Genomic DNA, 17,813 nt, shown 5'->3' with positions numbered 1-17,813 from the left:
TTTTTTATTCTAATTTTAAGTCAAAATCAATTTTTTGAGTAGGGGTGAATGACACCAGTGTTGAAATCCCGTTTATAAATCAATCTATAATAATAATAATAACTTTTTGATTCCTTTTAACAAAGCTATTATCGGAAAAGTATTAGTTTTTGGATGAAAATTAGAATTTCGTACTTAGCCATAGTCACGATCTATTCAGAAGAAAAATATATTTTTTTGAAATCTTGGGATCTATTGAACCAACAATGGATATTTTAGATCAGTTATACGGGAAAAAAAGTTGAAAGTTTACCATTGCTTCGAAAATATGGCATTATAAAGTTCTCACGATTGACATATTTAAATGAATATTTTTTTACAATTTTTTTCATGTGAGAAACATTTAAAATGGATGAAGAAAGAACTTCAATTCGCATTTTATGAAAGTATTCAAACAAAGTGCAATAATTTAAAAAGTTTATTTGTTAATTTTTGTTGTGCTTATACATAGCATAGTTGTTTTGCTCCATTTGACACATTTTTATAGAACATTTGATCTGTGTATGACATTGCAGTTTCGAGATATAGCTAAATTATCAAGTATTCCCAGGAATCAAGTATCCTCATATTTAAAAAAAACTAAAAATCTAAAAAACAATAAGTTCCATCTAGTACAACATTCATCAGCTAATTATTCATATAAGGTACAGTACCGTTCATAATTGTATAGAAATTGAAAGCACGCGCACTGTTACTTCGAATTGGAACTTCCATAACTTTTTATTTGATTATATTTTTTGACCAAATTTTCTGCTTTAGATAGATCAACACTATTTTACCTCTAAATTTTAGCTTTCTGGAGTATACTCAAATTACGCCAAATTTTTAATTCAAATTTTGCAGAGTGATTGTTGAAATATTAAGTTAGCCTGTCTGAAGTTTTCGAAAAGTTTTATCGATGGGATAAAAGTTACGCGAGGTACAATATTTCAGGCATGAACCTAAAAATGCGATTTCTATAGAATTTTGGACGATTCATCAGCACAATATCGTTGCCATCCACAAATTAGTCAAAAAATGTCTGGCAAAAGCAAAGAAGAAAAGAAAAAAATGCAATAAATGATCTTTTTGTGTTCTGAAATCAGAATCTCGCGATATTGTTTTGATTTTCTGGTTGAAATAGATTTACTGGTTGTTAAACATAAAATGAGATTTTGTGTAGAAACATTCGTCCAAAATTATATAGAAATCGCATTTCTACGTTCATGCCTGAAAAATTGTACCTCACGTAACTTTTGATCCCATCGATAGAACTTTTTCAGACATGCTAGCTTCATACTTCAACAATCACTCTGCAAAATTTCATTAAAAAATATAGCGTAGTTTCTGAGATATTGCAATTTGAATGGTAAAAGTTCAAAATGTCAGATTTTCGTAGAATTACTGAATCTCAGACCACACAAATTCCAGATAGCTCAAATTTTGTGATATAATAGTGTGATAATTGATCTATCTTACGCAAAAAATTTGATAAAAAATATTATCAGAGTAAAAAGTTATGGAAGTTCAAAGTCGAAGTGACAGTGTGCGTGCTTCCAATTTCTATACAATTATGAACGGTACTGTACAATAAACTAAAAGTTTATTTCGATGAACGAAATTTAAATAATTTACAAAATAAATTGTTTTAGAACCTCCACAACATCCCCCACACATTATTACTTTCAACAGCCCTGCTGTGCAGGGCCGTAGAAAGAACCAACCAACTCTACACTCAAATAAAACTAGCCCAATCTTCCAATCGCTTTTGCAAATTTCAAGATTCTAACCTATGATGAAAATATATAAAATTTTCCAAAAAAAAAAGAAAGCGATACATTTTTTTGGATCAAATTTGCTTGATGCAAACTTGAACCAAATTTATGATTTTAGTTTAAAATTTGGCTTAATAAAACTGCAATATTGATAAAGTTTTTTTTAACAGCAATTTTTTTTCACAAAGATTCAATTCGATAAGAAAAAAAGTCCTGTGGATGATTTTTTCTTTAAATAAAATTTGGGATTTTTTGCATAAAACGGAACTTAGAAAATGAATTCAAATTCTACTGTATATTTTTCAGCTGAATTAGGCTGGAACAAATAACAATTTCTTCTTTTGTCATCCCCCCACCCCCCCCCCCCCCCTCACTTCTAAATTTCCAAGAATCCCGAAAGGGGAGAGTAAATAATGTTTGTAGTATTTTATGTAAATTTGGAAAAAAATCATATATCGGAAAGATTACAAGACCAAAAAACAAATTGATGGTAGTTATTTCACCTTTTGTATGCTTAATTTTATTGAATTTTTCGATAAGAAATTACTAGATATACAGATTTTGTGCAATGCTATAGTGTGCAATTTTTTTGCATACAAGCTTTCGTGCAATTTATTCCAATTTATTTGTATTTCGCATTATTTTTTGTTATCCCCCCCACTCCCTCGCGATGTACCAACTTCGAGTGACAAAAGAAGTATTTGAGATTTGTTTCGGCCTTAAGTGTACAAAATAATTTTAATTATAAAATTTGAAATCTGGAAATTGAATTGACAAGTAAATTTTTATGTTCCTGTTCTCTTGAATTTCTCAACAATTTTAAGTTGATTGAAAAACTCTTTTACGAGCTAAACCTTTTTCTGATTTTTGAATCTGCATTCTGAATCTGAATTCAGAACCTGAATTCAAAAATTGAACTTTGAATCTGTTTCCAGATTTCTAAAATGTACAAAAATATGATTTCAGAATCTTAATTCCAGATCAGTATTTTATGAGCCAAGCCTTCATTCATGAATGTATTATTTAAATTCTGTAGTTCTGGTTTAATCTTGATTCATAATTTCAATTATTTATTTTTTATCTGTATTGTGAATCTGAATTAAAATGTGAATTTCAAATGATGAATCTGAATCTGAGTATTCAGTTTTGGATCGTCGTTTAGACACTTTAAATGTATAAATTTTGTGTAAGAATTGAGTTCAAGAACTTCGAATTTGATTATAAACCAAATTCTTCTCTTTTCATAATCGGAAAAGAACTATCGACGAAATATTGAGATTGCCTAAGATTTGGAAAAACATGATTCCAATTTGATATGAAATGCAAAACCAATTTTGAACCAGGGTTTCAAAGCAGCTTCTCATTTCTTATTTCTTATGATTATTCGAACTGAAAATCAAGCATCCTAAAATGGATATAGAATCAGAAATACGAAAATAGAAATTTAATTTTGGTAATAGGAAAATGGAACTAGAAACTCCAAAATGGTTCAATTTAAAATTAATATTAATACCTGAATTTCTATGAGCCAGTAAAAAAAATAAAAAAGTGTAACAGAATTTTGAAGTTCTGATGGATTTTTGAGTTTTTGGTATAAGTTTTCAGTCTAGATTGATGCTCTTGAATAACTTTTCTCTATTATCATCATTTGATTATGAATTTAAAAATTTGAGGAGTAAAGTAGAATACCTCGCTTGCTTTTTTGAACTCTCATGGAAGTAGGGGGTGGATTAACTCCATCAATTCGATTTGTCTGACAACTTTGTTACGTCAGTTTCAATGGACAATTTATCAACAGAAAAAAAGCCATCAGAAGTTTGGCTCGTGCCATGAAAGTCTAAATAATAGCAAAAGCCATACCTAACTCAATCCTGAAAGGCTCAAATTAACAGGATGTTGAAATCCGGTGAGGAATTCTGTTTCACGAACGGACCGGACGGAATGAAAGGGAAATCGCTGTGCCGACCTAGTAGTGCTTAGCAGGCAAACGAATCCCAAAGCAGGCAAAGCTTAGAACATAACCTGTCATTATACCAAGTCAACGACCAACAACCACCCCTTCTAACCGACTAGTATATTTAAACTTTAATCGGAAATCCCCCTAGAATGTTCCCTTAGACACCATCACGCTCGCTCAAGAATGTTTGCAGAAAGTTAGTCCGTGAGCGAGCCATGTTTTTTTTTCGAAATATTGGTTGATCGGTTTTGCGTCAAGCTGAGTTTCTGTTGTTGCTCTAACTGGAAGCAGAAACATTCTAGAGCCACACCAGCTAATAAATATATCGGCTTCGTCATTGCTGCTTTTGGCATACTTTCCAAAGAGAGCCCCCCTCAGAGAACAACTTCAGTTCGGATAGAGACCTTTTGATACGTGTGGTGTACAACATGCAATTTTCAAGTTGGTTTAGGCCAATTGCAGTATAATATACGTCCAATAGTATAACTCTTTCAGCGCAATTCAAATTGCAACACAATTCTGCTCTGACTTAGGAAACGACGCGACGGTGGAGAGTCGATACAAACTTTTCCCCCCACTCAATGGGCAATCCAGCCTGTGTGTAGTTAGAAAATTGTGCAAATTTGAGTCGAAAGAACCGGTATTCTTGTGGCCATATTGGCAAGAACTTTACGTTGGGTTACTTGAGATCTCCAGAAAGGCGGGGACGAGGAAAGTGAGGTTGACTCAAACTACCCGTCATCTTCAGCTTAGTGGGCGCCCCACTAAGTCCGCTTTTACTAAGGTAGGATAAAGCCGATCCGGTACGTTCGGCTTGCGAGGGTTCGTTGTTTTTGACGCGTTTAAGTCTTTCGTTTTGGGTTTTTGAAAATAACAAACCAGTTTGAAAAGGGCTTGTTTATCCATATCTCGATAGTTCCTCGTATGATACGAGAAGAGAGGCAGACGGGAGAAGGAAGATGCTCATTTGTTTCGTTGATTTTCGCTTTCAGTTAATGGCGCCGATAAAGCACCGGTGCTTCGAGAGGTTTCTATGTTATTTAAAGTTTTTATTTCTAACTATAGATAACATCGCCTCAAAACACGTTCGATTATCTGGCTCATTTTAAACCGTTAAAAATGAATTGAAATCATAAGAATCGATCTGAACTGATGATTTTAATTTGTTGTGGTCAAAAGTAGGTTTTACAGCTGCCCCAGGGCAGCGTTTAATAGATTTCTTGAATATTCTATAACAAACGACTTGCTCTTAACGTTCAAATGATCGATCGACTGTGGTTTTGTGGTTTTATCATGAATCTTGAAGGGTAGTTTTTTTTTTAATAACAACTACAACGCTACCCAAATAGTCATAAAATTTACCTTTTTGAGGAATAATTGCAGGTTACAATCCAACCGATTGGGTGTGCTATGATCATTGGATCCCACCCTGAGAGTCAACCTCATTGATCGCCGGAAACTCGCCTAAATGTCTTTTTGTTCGTTCGCTAAAATTAAAGACCCCCAATTTGTGGGATCACTGGGTTCATCTACAATCTGTACAGGAAATAGGCGTTTGTCTCTTTAAAAAGAAGGTCACTAGTTATCCGCCAAAAGCTAGAAAACGTGTCCAACTGTCGGACGATTCAAGAATGTTATGTAAAAAAAACTATTGAGCTTAATTGAAAGAGCTTAAGAACGGTTTGTAGCTGGCATTGATTCGATGTTCTTAACTCATGATGTGTGTTGATAGCTGGGTCTAACTGCCTAACAATGCCATAGTAATAAAAGCCAACTCAGCTGCTTTTCAACCTGATGGGAACATTTAACTATTTACTAAAACGTGTCGTAAAATCTGAGAGGGCAAAACGCATTCGAATGGTTTCTAGAACCTTGAAATTCACGCTACTTGAGTGTTTTTGGAGTTCTTGTTGAGATTTGGATTTGTACCCTGTTGATTATTCAAATAAAAATTTTCAGAATATCCCGAATCTTATCATATTTGTTTCGGGATTTTTATCCCGAAGGAAATCCCTCGAATCGTATCATCCCTGAATTATCCCTCGAATCGTATCATAGTTTATCATTCCAAGTTTCGCCCATGTTAACCTAGTAAGATATTTCTCGAGAAAATTTTATGAGTATTGTGTTAGCATAAAAACTAGCGGAGACATGAACTTTTTCCTTTAGAAGACTTGGAAAATGTTCTAAGTATAATATAATTTGGATAGTGGGGTGCTTGAAGATTTAAATATCTTGTATCCAATAACAGATAACAAAATATTCTCAAAAATAAACGTCCAGGTACACTTCTTGTTTATCTGCAACTTTATTGTCCAATGAAATTTATATGAGCAATTTCATATACCTAAGTAAGTGAACGATCTGTAAAGCGATCACATGAAGCTTAGTTTTTTTTTTCTTTCAGAAATGGGACACTTTCTTTTGCTGATATCTCATTTACTAGTAATTGGACATTCGAAATTTTGACAGCATTGCGCTGCCTGTGAAAAGTACTACCCGACTCATTTTTTCAAAATTTAAAATAACCACGTTTTTGAGACATGGTGTATTTCGTAGAAGGACTTGAAGAAAAAAAAATACAGTAACGCTTATTTTGGCATAGGCAGAAAGTAGAGCTTTTTCCACCTAAAATTAAAATATTTGGACGGTGACTCCCCAAACAAAATTTTTTTTTGAAAATTTTCTATTGAAAATCTTTAAAAATATACATATATTTGAAGAGTTTTATAATATCAGAGGTGCTAATTCTCTTAGTTGCAACTTTCAATATTCTTAAATTTATCTGGTAGCTTAACAATTATAAAAAAAAATTCCACAATTATTTCAAACTAGATAAAAACCAATAAAAAAATAAAAATTTCTTAAAAATATCATCTAATCCTTAAATTAAAAAAATTAGCTGGCAATTCCTGTCAGCAGTCTGAAAGGGTAAAATTATCTGAAGTCATTAGAATTATCTTGAATAATTTGAATCCGTTTGAATCCATTGTCTTTAGATTTTTTGATTTTGGAAACACTGGAGAGTATTTTATCAAAAAAGCTAAATGATTAAGAAAATCAGTACATACTAGAAACCGCTATAACTTTTTTAGTGATAACGCTTATCATGATGCGATCTGGAGTAGAAACCTTTGTCTTAATTTAAGCTTTAAAAAAATCAATATTGAAAAGTAAACAAAAATCAATATTAAAAAGGATATACTTCTCCTGAGTCAAATGTCTTAAAATCCCATTTGCACTTCAGACTTTATGCAAGTCACGACAGCATTTTGCTCTTGCTTAAATTTTGCATGTTGCTTTCTCTCGATAGAATGATTATTACAAGTCAGGAGTGTTTTATAAAACGTTTTATTTCTATTTTTAAGCCCAATTTTAGTAACCCTCCTGTACACTCTAATTCTTCAACTTTATTAAAATAGCAAGAATTACTTTTAAGGTTAATTAATCCTAGCTTCTACAGTTTTCAACCCACTATATTATTATAATAATCTCTTGAATTCTTTGTTTTAAATTGAATTTTGAAGTTTTTAGGACTTTTTTTTAATTAATGAATCTAGTCTAAAGCTGTAATAAATATGAAATTATTCCAAAAAATACATTTTTATCTTTTTGTCGATCTTAAATTTACAAAAATGAACAGTATTGTTGGCAAAAGTAAATTTCGAATGATCGATAGCCAACTGAAAAGCTTGAGATTCATCATGTTTTATTCTTACCATACTTATTTTAGTTATACTACTGAACACTGCAGTTCTTTTTTATTAATTATTAGAACATTAATGAAGCAATAAATGTAACATTATAAAAAAATCATAACTTCTACAATTTTATACCAGTTGTTGTGAAAATCTCTAGAAATCATTAGTTTGAATCAACCATAGAAATCTATAAAAACTAAAAAAAATTAGATGCAAAAATCTGGTCTGAACCGTCGATAAATTGAAACATCTCCTGAAAAAAATTGGATTTTCATCTTTTATTCATTAATTTATATTTATAATAATATTAAAATTTATACGAAAAAATGAAGTTCAGATGATTTATAGAAATTTTATTCACCTTTAATATGAGACAAAGTAATTTGAAATTGATGTTTATGTAGCCGAGGATGTACGGATTTCAGTGCGATAACTTTTACTTTCAACTAAATTTTATATTTGAAACTCTGTTGAAAACTGGTCTTCTGAATTTTGTTTAAATTTCAATATGAGATAAAAGAAATTGAAAAATACCATAAACGAGTGGTATCATCGATTTTTTTTTTCTAAAATGCGTATTCATATGCATCCAAGCATATAAATAATGTGGAATCAATTCATAGAACAAGTTGGAAAAAAAAGATTTTTTTAAATATTTCGTTGGAAACCAATCAAAGGATGTTAGACTGTTGTTATTCATGTATCTTTGAATTTCATTAAACCAGAATTAGTTTTCCAAGATATACACTTATGAATACAAATTTATGTTACATTTGGATAACACCAATTATAACGAGGATAATAATAAATTTTAAGTAAAATTTTCATATAAAGTAAGTTTTTCAATCAAAATCACTAATGTTTCTAGGTGTTGAGTGTTTTTGTATAGTTCAGAATGACAAAAACTTGAATAAAAATGAAAAATTGAATTTTTGAAGAAAAACATTGCTATTCCATTAAACTGGAACAATTTTTCAAAACGAAAATTTATAAATATAGACTATAAATCTTGAAAAAAAAAACAAATCGTATGGGGACTTACCGCCCCAATATTTTATTTTGCCTGGAAATGACTCAGAAAAGGCTAAATTTTCAATTTCTGAAAAAATTAGAGTTACTGTTTTTTTTAAACATCTTCTAGAAACACACCGTGGAGATATTTTTTTTTGTAAATTCTTTATTTGAAACGGCTCGTACCTTTAGGCTTTAAGGAGCCAAACTCGTTTTGTTTGATTACAATTGTGTGCTTATAGCTAGTTCACTTTTGAAGAAAAAAGAAGATAGATAGGGAAATATGAAAATAAAAAGAATTATAGACGAAGATCAATTTCTTTTAGGAAAAGGTATATTTCAAACATATAGTCCAAGTCTATGACAGCCAGCACATCTCTCACTGGAACATAGGGTGGTTTTCCTCGGGCCCGAAGGGAGTCTATCAAATTTCTTCTAGCGACAAGATGGACCTCGCACGACCAAACAATATGTTCGATGTCATGGTAACCCCGTGGAGATATTTACGATGCAAGAGAAAAAGAAAATAAAATCTGCACAGTTTCCTTCAAAATCCATCATTTTTAAATTGATAGCTGACAAAACTGTTGCACATGATCGGCAACTACGGTTAAGGGTCATCAGGGAAGTCGAAGCTCATACCAGAATTTTTAATTTTCAATAAGGGAAAAACTAAGTGTTGATCGCTGAGATGTCCAACGATTTTTTTTCTCCGAAAAGCAGAAAGTGTCGCCTAGATATGAGTCATTCAAACCTTACCCCAAACAAAATAAATTTGCTTGTTCCAGAGCTCGTAAGCTGTATAGCCGGTACCGAGCCTATGAGACAGATGATTTCTGATGGACGACAAACAAATTGCAGCGTTTGAATCATGTCTGCTCGTGGCACGGTCCCTAGTATTTTAAAGTATGTATTTGCTTGTTGTTTTGTGAAAAGTTGAATGATTTGCCTAGATTCTGCTCATATTGAAAAAACAACAATTTTCAAAATGAAAACTTTGATTTTCGCTGTTTTTGAAAGCCTTAAATGAGTAATCTTTTATGTATCCTTAACATACCAACGATCTATACTAACCGATTATAGCTAAAGTTCAATATCATGATGGTTTTACTACTTCGTTATTGTTAGACTTTGCCAGCAGACATTCCATTCAAAACGCTTTTAAGCTGCTCAAAAAGTTTTGTAAATTTTGCAACAGCTGAATCCACTAAATTTGCCTCAGTATTTTGATCACACGACTGGTTTTTAAGATACACACATTCGTAACTGTCCCATTTCTATATGAATTAAGCTTTAAGTACAATGATAGTACTTTCAAAGTAATTCTATTTAAACTCTTTAGTCCACAAGTTGGTTGCATAATATGTTGCGTTAATGCCATAAATAGTACAATAACTTTTGAAGATAAGTCAAGTTATGAATCTTTTTTTTTTTTTTTCATAAATCGGTACTTGGATTGAGACGAAAAGTAACTTTCCATAAAGGATGATGACTGTTATCCAGACTCTGATGATGGCTGTTGACATTTTTATTCGAATAGTTTTCCTGATTGTTTCTCTTTGAAATGCATTCTACTTTCTTCTAACAGTATGTTGACAAGTTTCTTGATTATCATATCTACTTTTTATTTTCAAAGCCCTTGCTACTTAGTTTTACATTTTTTTTGTGATCTCTCGATCTCGGAGAGTCTTAGAGAATCCATAAGCAGAAGTTTTTTTTATTGAACTCGGTTTTCAGCCCAAAGTTGAAAATTATTTCATAAAATGATTGAATTTATATTAATTATCTTTAAATTAATGGATAAATTTCGATTTTTGATTTTAATAAAGTTTTAAGCACCGAATCGATTATGAAAATAATTTTTAGGTTATCAATTTGAGAAAGTTAGATCGAAGATTGGTTTCTTCGAAAATTGGATTCTTTTTCGATCATTGAGACCTGTTGCTTTAACTGGATTAATACTGATGTTATTTCAATTGACTCTCATTCTGAATAATGACAGAATGAGTGAATGCATTCACTAAATAAATAATTTTAAGTTCCAGGAAATATGCGAAACGTGCTAGCCGACGGCAAGAACTACTAAGGATTGACAAATTGTGAAAGATAGAAAATTTCTATGTAAATCAATATTTTTGAACATGTGAAGACTCAAATAACTTTTGTGTTACAACAGTATTGCTAGACATTACACTTTTAGTTTAGACAGTTTTGCTAAGTAGATTCTGTTAACAAAGAAAAACGATTTGGTTTGCCACTGTATACCTTTGTTTTCTAAACAGCTCGGACTCGATTCTACGTTCACCATAATTTTTTTTTCGGAACGGATAATCGAATCCGATAGATAATCGAGTCAAAAAAATTTACCTAAGAAAACTTTTTTATGTTTTTTTTCTGAATGTGAAATAGGGTATATAACGCTTCTTAACACGTTTGTCGCCACGCTCATTTTGGTAGTTTTACTAGCTGGGCCCAGAAAATTTTCAGAGAGAAAAAGCAAAGAGGGAGAACTTCCATATTTGAAACGTGTGGCGAAGCCGAGCGGTAAACTCAAGTAAGAGAGCGTCACACGCTTTTTGATGTGACGGGGCCCCCCAGGAAATACACCCGTCACCCGAATATGGGTGCCGTGGCGACGAACGTGTTAAAAGTACACCTGAAGTACCGTTCATAATTCGATAGAAATTGGATGATGAAATTTCAACTTTGAACTTTCATAAAATTTTACTCTAAATATTTTTTGTCCATATTTTCTTCAAATGGTGGATCAACTAGCAAACAATAAATATCTCACAAAATTTTAAATCTCTATTTACGACTTGAGATACACCAAATCTACGAAAATCGCACTTTTAGCATTCGAACTGAAATATCTCAGAAATCATGCAACGTCCATTATGGAAATTTTTAAAGTGAGTTCTCTAACCTAAAACTATTATGTGTTCAATTTTTTAAAAGTTGTATCGGTTGGGTCAAAGATTATGCGCGGTACTATATTTCAAGCTTGGGCTGAAGTTGCGATTTCTATACGATTGTTTGCAAATGAAAAAAAAATTCTAGTAAATCAGTTTTGTTAATTTGTGTCTAAAAATCATGAGATTCTGATTTAAAACATGAATAAATCATTTGCTTCATTTTTAATTTTCGTTATAACTCTATCCAGAAATTCATAGAGTGATTGGTGGAGGGAAAACAGATTTATCCCATAATCTTTCCAAAAATTCTGTACAATTTGCGTTTTTCAGTTCATGTCAAAAATATTGTAACTCGCGTAACTTTTAATTCAACTGATTGAGTTATTCAAAAATAACATGGAAATTGCCATTCAGAGAGACAGGTTTTGTTGTAACACCGTTCAAGAAAAAGACATTCAGATTGATGTGATGAATGATGAAGAAATTGTGAGTGTTTTGAATTTCAATATTGATTTTTAATTTTATAATGGCGATTATATGTTTTCGAGAAAAGCGATTTTTTCGTCAAATGTAGATCCAACAATCGATATGAGCGATGAGATCAATTCCAATACCTCGGCTTTGAATGGATTTGAAACCATTATCACTCGGACAGAGCAAAACCGTTTGCTAATATAAAAACAATCCGAGTTGTGAAAATTGGGTGCAAAATCTTGAACTTCAACCGTATATTTAATTATTTGTCTCTTTGTTCTTTAGTTTCAATAACATTAAATTTAAAACGAGAGCACAATTATTGGTATCTTTTTATTTTCAATCTTAATTTATGTAATCATGAAAAAAAATTTGAACGGATAATCGAGGCATACAAATTATTAGAAAAGTCAAGTCTTTTTTGTACCGATCTAGAAGAGCAAGAATATTTCTAGAATAACATGTTTTAAAAGTGGAAAATTTCCAGCGAAAAAGGCAAATTTTCTAGTAAATTTACAGATTTTTCGTGATTGTGACAACACAGTCTGTACCGATACTAGAGCAGGGCTGCCTCGGCACTACTTTCTTTAAATATTTCATTGAATTCAGCCATAGTTATTGTAAAACCCAATTACTAATAAGTATATCACTAGCTACATGCTAGCAACCTCAGTGGGCAGTGGGCGTTTTTGGATTTTTCAAATACTGTGGCTGAATTCAAAGGAAGTTATCGACCACTTTCAGCCGAAACCTTCTTAAGATCCTATTTTTAATACTAGGGAACAAAAAAATCTACTTTTATTACAAATTATACCGAGTTGTTAACATAACAGAAAAATGACAAAAATGTCCAATGGGTAAAGTGTCAAACACTGAAAAATATTATAAAAATGACTAAATTGACGAAAATTACATAAAATCTCTTTCTTAAATTTTATTTAGTTTTAAGCTTTTGTATTTTTTATATTTTTTTGTCTTATTTGTCAAATTTATCGTTTTTTCGTTAAGCTTGCTACTCGGTGTAACCCATCGAAATATTTTTTTGATTCCTTTTTCCGATTTAAACTGATTTTTAGGATCACCAATGACTAGATCAACCTAGCAAAAAATTAAGTTTGATGTGTCTTAAAAAATTATCGTTCGCATGTCTTTTATAGCGATTTATGATTTATTTTAAGTTATCTGGAGGCAGTATAATTAAAGTTTCAATTTTCCGATTTCCTTTGGTCTTTTGACAGATGGATTTTTGAGGATGAAAAAATCGCAACTTTGAGCGCTTTGAGAAAACATCAAATCAAGTCCGATTGAGCTGCAACTTTGCACAGGTACATTGTACAGAGAGTATATTCAGACAATAAAACTGTTCTATTATTTATCATTTCTTGTTTAAGGTAATTTAAACATTCTCATCTTCAATAAATAATGTTTTTTCATTAAGATTTCAAAATAAAAATTACAACTTTTAGCTCTGTAAAATAATATATTGGAATTTTCCTGCTGAAAGGTGACAGAACATGAAGTCATGGAAATCGCTGTAATAATATTCAGGATGACATTCTTTAGCGTTTATCTTTCTAACGAATATTGGTCAGTTTGTCTCTTCTCTGGAAGTTCCAATAATTAATTGGCATATTTTCTGCGTTATTATCAAAATCTTTACAGAAAAAAATCTTCCACTGTAATAAAGTAGGATAGGTCAGTTGATATAAACGCGGCATCTTAACCACCTTTGAAGTTGTTATAGAATAAAAACATTGCAAAAAAGAAGAAAAAAAAATCTGGTCAATAAATTTATTTATTTACATCATTGAATAATTGAGAAAATTTGAAATCGGTCATTGGAATTCATTCTTAATATTTAAATTAAAAAAAATAGTTCGCTGTTTTTTTAGGAATTTTACTTTAAATGAGTAAATATTCTTATGAGGTAGCCATTATAGTAATTTTGAATTTGATTCAATGACAGCTGATCAGTTCATACAAACATTCAAAACTAATCCTTTTATAAAAAAAAAGTTTGCTTTAAAAAAAATTTAGACGAGGTTACATTGTTAAGATATTTTCAGTTTTATCCTGCATATTTTTTCATAAAACTTACCAAAAAGTTTAGCTTTAGTGTTATTTATTCCTCGAGAACGATTTTCTAACACGTGTTAAGGAATCCTTTCAATATTGAATCCTTTTCAGCGTACTTGCTTCTACAATTTCCTATGTCAATGAAGCCTATTTTGTCACATTCACTGTAGTGTACACTTCCTTGTTTAGGTTTTTCTTTGTCTGGAGAGCGGATTTCCCATTTACAGAATTGTTTTTCTTTCCGCCCTAATCCACTGGATCAACTGGAGGAATTTCCCAATGAGAAGGAGGAGGGTTTAAATTTCAAACCGACGACTACCAAGACGTCAACGATCCAAACGCGACCGAACGCGAAACAGAACTAAAGCTGCTAAACTGCTGGGGCCAGCCGTTAACCTGATGAAGGCTTAGTACGATGGTTTAAAGTTGATGTTTTGCTACAAAACTGACTAGTCGTTCCGACTAGCGACTTTAGTGCGTTCTACTAGCATCGATTCAGCACATGATTTTCGTTGTTTTTAGCCGCATCCTCTGGCTACTTTTAGTAGGCGAGTAGTTCTTTCTTTATGTTTTGATTCAAAGCTGTGCAACATGACAAGGTCTGGTCCCGTCGTCGTAGCGCAACATTAGGACGTAACTAGGGTTATATGCGAATCCTGTTTTGTTCATCACCTAATAACCGTCAACAAAATATTACTCTCACAATAAGTTCAAATTGGACATACAATTTTATTGTTATTATATTGCTATAATGTCTCATTTATTTTTTTTATTTTGTCAAAATTATAAAAGTGTGATATTTCTTATGACAAAAATAAATTACCATCACCCTAAAGTTCAAATGATCCTAATTTATTTACCAATAAATTCAAATCATAAATCTACATTTAAAGCACCATTTGTCAATGCATCTTTTAAAGTCGGCTACCCTTACGGCCCTTACCCCGTGTTTGCCTTAGTAGCAAGTTAAAAAACTATGCAATTCCGTTGACCCCAGAATGTTTATTTCAGTGAAGTTGAAAGGATCAATTTGGCTTGTCTCTGCTTTGTGTTTTTGTTGAACATAATGTTTACCGATCTCTTATTGATATTATGTGTGCCATTATTGCAATTGCCAAAAGACTGTTATGCCGTGTTACGGACATTTAACCAAAATAATGCATCAGTTGCATGCAGGCACGCAATGTACGCACATGATGAGATGCTGAAATGCTACCATAATTGCATTTCGGGTTATGGAGGGCATACATTTTTTTATCGAAAAACAATGTAATCTGGTCCCTTTTTTAATATAGTAAGTGGTTTAAAAGTTTCAGCACCAGACGGAATTTTCAGAAATTGGGCAAAAAAGCAAATCGTCCATCACGTACTTTGCCCCGTTTGACCTTTCTGAAGAAACACGAAAAATATTCTTGCCTTTGTTCGGAGGCAAATTCTTGTACCCAAAAATACGGAGATAAATAAATGGCTGTAACGATTTTTAACGAAAGAAATGCCTTCAAACGATCCTTCTTTGAATCTTCAGAGAAGAGATTAAAGGGTGATACGGGCAAAATTTGGTCAAGGGAAAACGCGTGCAAATCGATGATATCGTTCATTTAAAAAATCAAATTAAATTTCTTTTTCAAGTTTAATTAGTATAAAATTCAGGAAAAATATTCAATTATGCTTTCACTTTTCCAAATCCGAATTGCCGGGCCTTACGCTTAACCCCTGCCATCAGATTTTGTACAGCCACCTTGTCCACCTTCTTCGCCGCAGAAAGCCAGTTTGTCTTGAACTGCTGCTCGTCCTTAGCAGTTTTTTGGTCTTCTTTAGGTTCCACTCAGGCGCGGTCCTAGCGCTGGCTCTTGGGGGGGGGGGGGTGATTTTCCTATTTTCAAAAATCAGTCAATATAAAGGAACGTTAATATCTAGTGAAAAAACAATTATTTGAGTGAGCGGAAGGAGCGGGGAGGGATTGGGGGGGGGGGGGGGGGGTGAGTTATGGTTGCAAAGGAGTCTACAGTCTAAGCGGCGCAATGCTCCTTTTTCCCTCATGAATTTCACTGAACAACATGTATTTAAAAAAGTATGAAACAAGAGATGAATAATGAAAACTTTATCAATTTACTCATTTCAATATTCGTCTACACAACTTACACATCCTTTTATTTAACAACCAGCGAATCTATAATATCCACCGCGAAAATATGTTGCTATTTTTTTTTAAATTTGTAAGTATATCTGGTGTTTGAAAATTGTCACTTCAAGAGCTCTGTAAAGATTTTCTCGTTATGAATGTAATTTTTTCAATGAAAATAATACACACGTTGTTGAGAGATGAAAATGTAGAAAAAAACATTCAAGCTATCTTCATTTTTTTTCCTGAGCTTCTAAATATTGGCGCTTTCATATTTTATAATTTTTCGGAAGTATTTTATTTTTCGCCAATAAGGCCGAAAAACTAATTAACAAGCATGACTAACAGGCATTAAATTTTTAATTGGGGTATTTTACTGAATCGTGATTTGGAAATTTAGTATTATTATTTTCAAATTTGGAAACACAATATATAAAATAAACACTTTCAATATAAATTTAGTAGAATAAACCGATTATGAAAACACATTATAAAAAAAAGTGATTGATCTTTTTAATTGTTCATGTAGGTACATACCTTCACATAATTCTTCATTTGATAATAATTTTCTGCTATAAAAAAAAAATGATGAAACGAAGGGTTTATTCCGAATGTTAAACTTTTTTTTTTAGTGAAGAGTCTCAATTATTTGCAATTGAAATGGCCAAGCTTTCGAATTCAGAATATCAAACCTTAAGCTAAATTTTAATTTAAAATTTCAATATTATTGTGTAGATAAGCTGAAAGCACTAAAAGATCTTCTGACTGTTTAGCATGATAGATTGCCTTCTAGCCGAAAAAATAGTGAAATGATAAGGGGATAGTTTTAATTGACAAGGGAAAATTTAAGCGCATGCAAACTGAATTTGGAAGATTTTTTCGTCTCAAACTCGATTTTTTTGTCAGATTTTTTTTCTCCCTTCTTATTCTCTGGCATTCATTAATTTTAAAACACAGCAGTAGACCTACATGAACAACAAAATATATTTAAAATCTTTTCATTATCCATTATTCATTCAACAATACAGATTAGAAGGAAGAATGCCAAAAAGTAATAAATAACCGAAAAAAATAATACATATTTCGTCTAGATAATTATCTTATTTTACAAAATGGGAACAGATACTTACATCTATTATTTTTTCTCATGGTAAATTACTCACAGTCTTCATTAAAATTAATCATTAAGTTAAAATCTTTTTTTCTAAATCTTTTTGATATTTTACACTTTTGCTAAAAAGTGCAAAATTTTTTTCAATGAACCTTGTATTTTCAAAATTTATACCGGAATCAAGAGCCGATTGAAAATACAAATTTGCATTTTGTGCTCCTAAATATGTCAAAATCAGTTTTCAAGTTCTTTGCACTTCGAAAAATATGGGATTTGTTTCCTTGCGTTATAGTTTTGAATGCAGATTTTGGGTTCTGGAGATGAATTTGAATCTCTATCGCCAAAACCAATTCCTTCATATTGAAACAGATTTTATAAATACATTTTTGTTTCTTTTTGGCTCTAAACACTCATAGGGAACGCACGTGAGTGATAACACGTGATCTTTTTTTTCGATTTATTGTTGCTGAAATCTCTTGAGAAAATTTTTTAAAATTTAAACTTTTATTACGAATATTTTCTATTCGATTTCTGTTTGGCAGTACTTGAATTTTTTTCATGGTCATCCATAATATGAATGTTTGATGTGAAACATTTCAAACAGGATTGAATAAAATCAGATCTGAAATTTAAATTTTTGTTTTTTAATTTCA

General features: G+C 31.7%; 1 protein-coding gene across 1 annotated transcript in view; it reads right to left on the bottom strand.

The window, feature by feature from the left end:
• Positions 1-14,288, bottom strand: part of LOC129754635 (clavesin-1) — a 51,285-nt gene extending 36,997 nt beyond the window's left edge. Inside the window, exon 1 of the mRNA XM_055750799.1 lies at positions 13,950-14,288. The gene's annotated coding sequence lies outside the window, so the exon portion shown is untranslated. The remainder of the gene's footprint in view (positions 1-13,949) is intronic.
• Positions 14,289-17,813: the final 3,525 nt, after the last annotated feature.

Source organism: Uranotaenia lowii, chromosome 3, assembly GCF_029784155.1.
Source record: "Uranotaenia lowii strain MFRU-FL chromosome 3, ASM2978415v1, whole genome shotgun sequence".
NCBI classification, from domain to species: domain Eukaryota; kingdom Metazoa; phylum Arthropoda; class Insecta; order Diptera; family Culicidae; genus Uranotaenia; species Uranotaenia lowii.
This window is presented reverse-complemented; position numbering and strand designations above follow the sequence as displayed.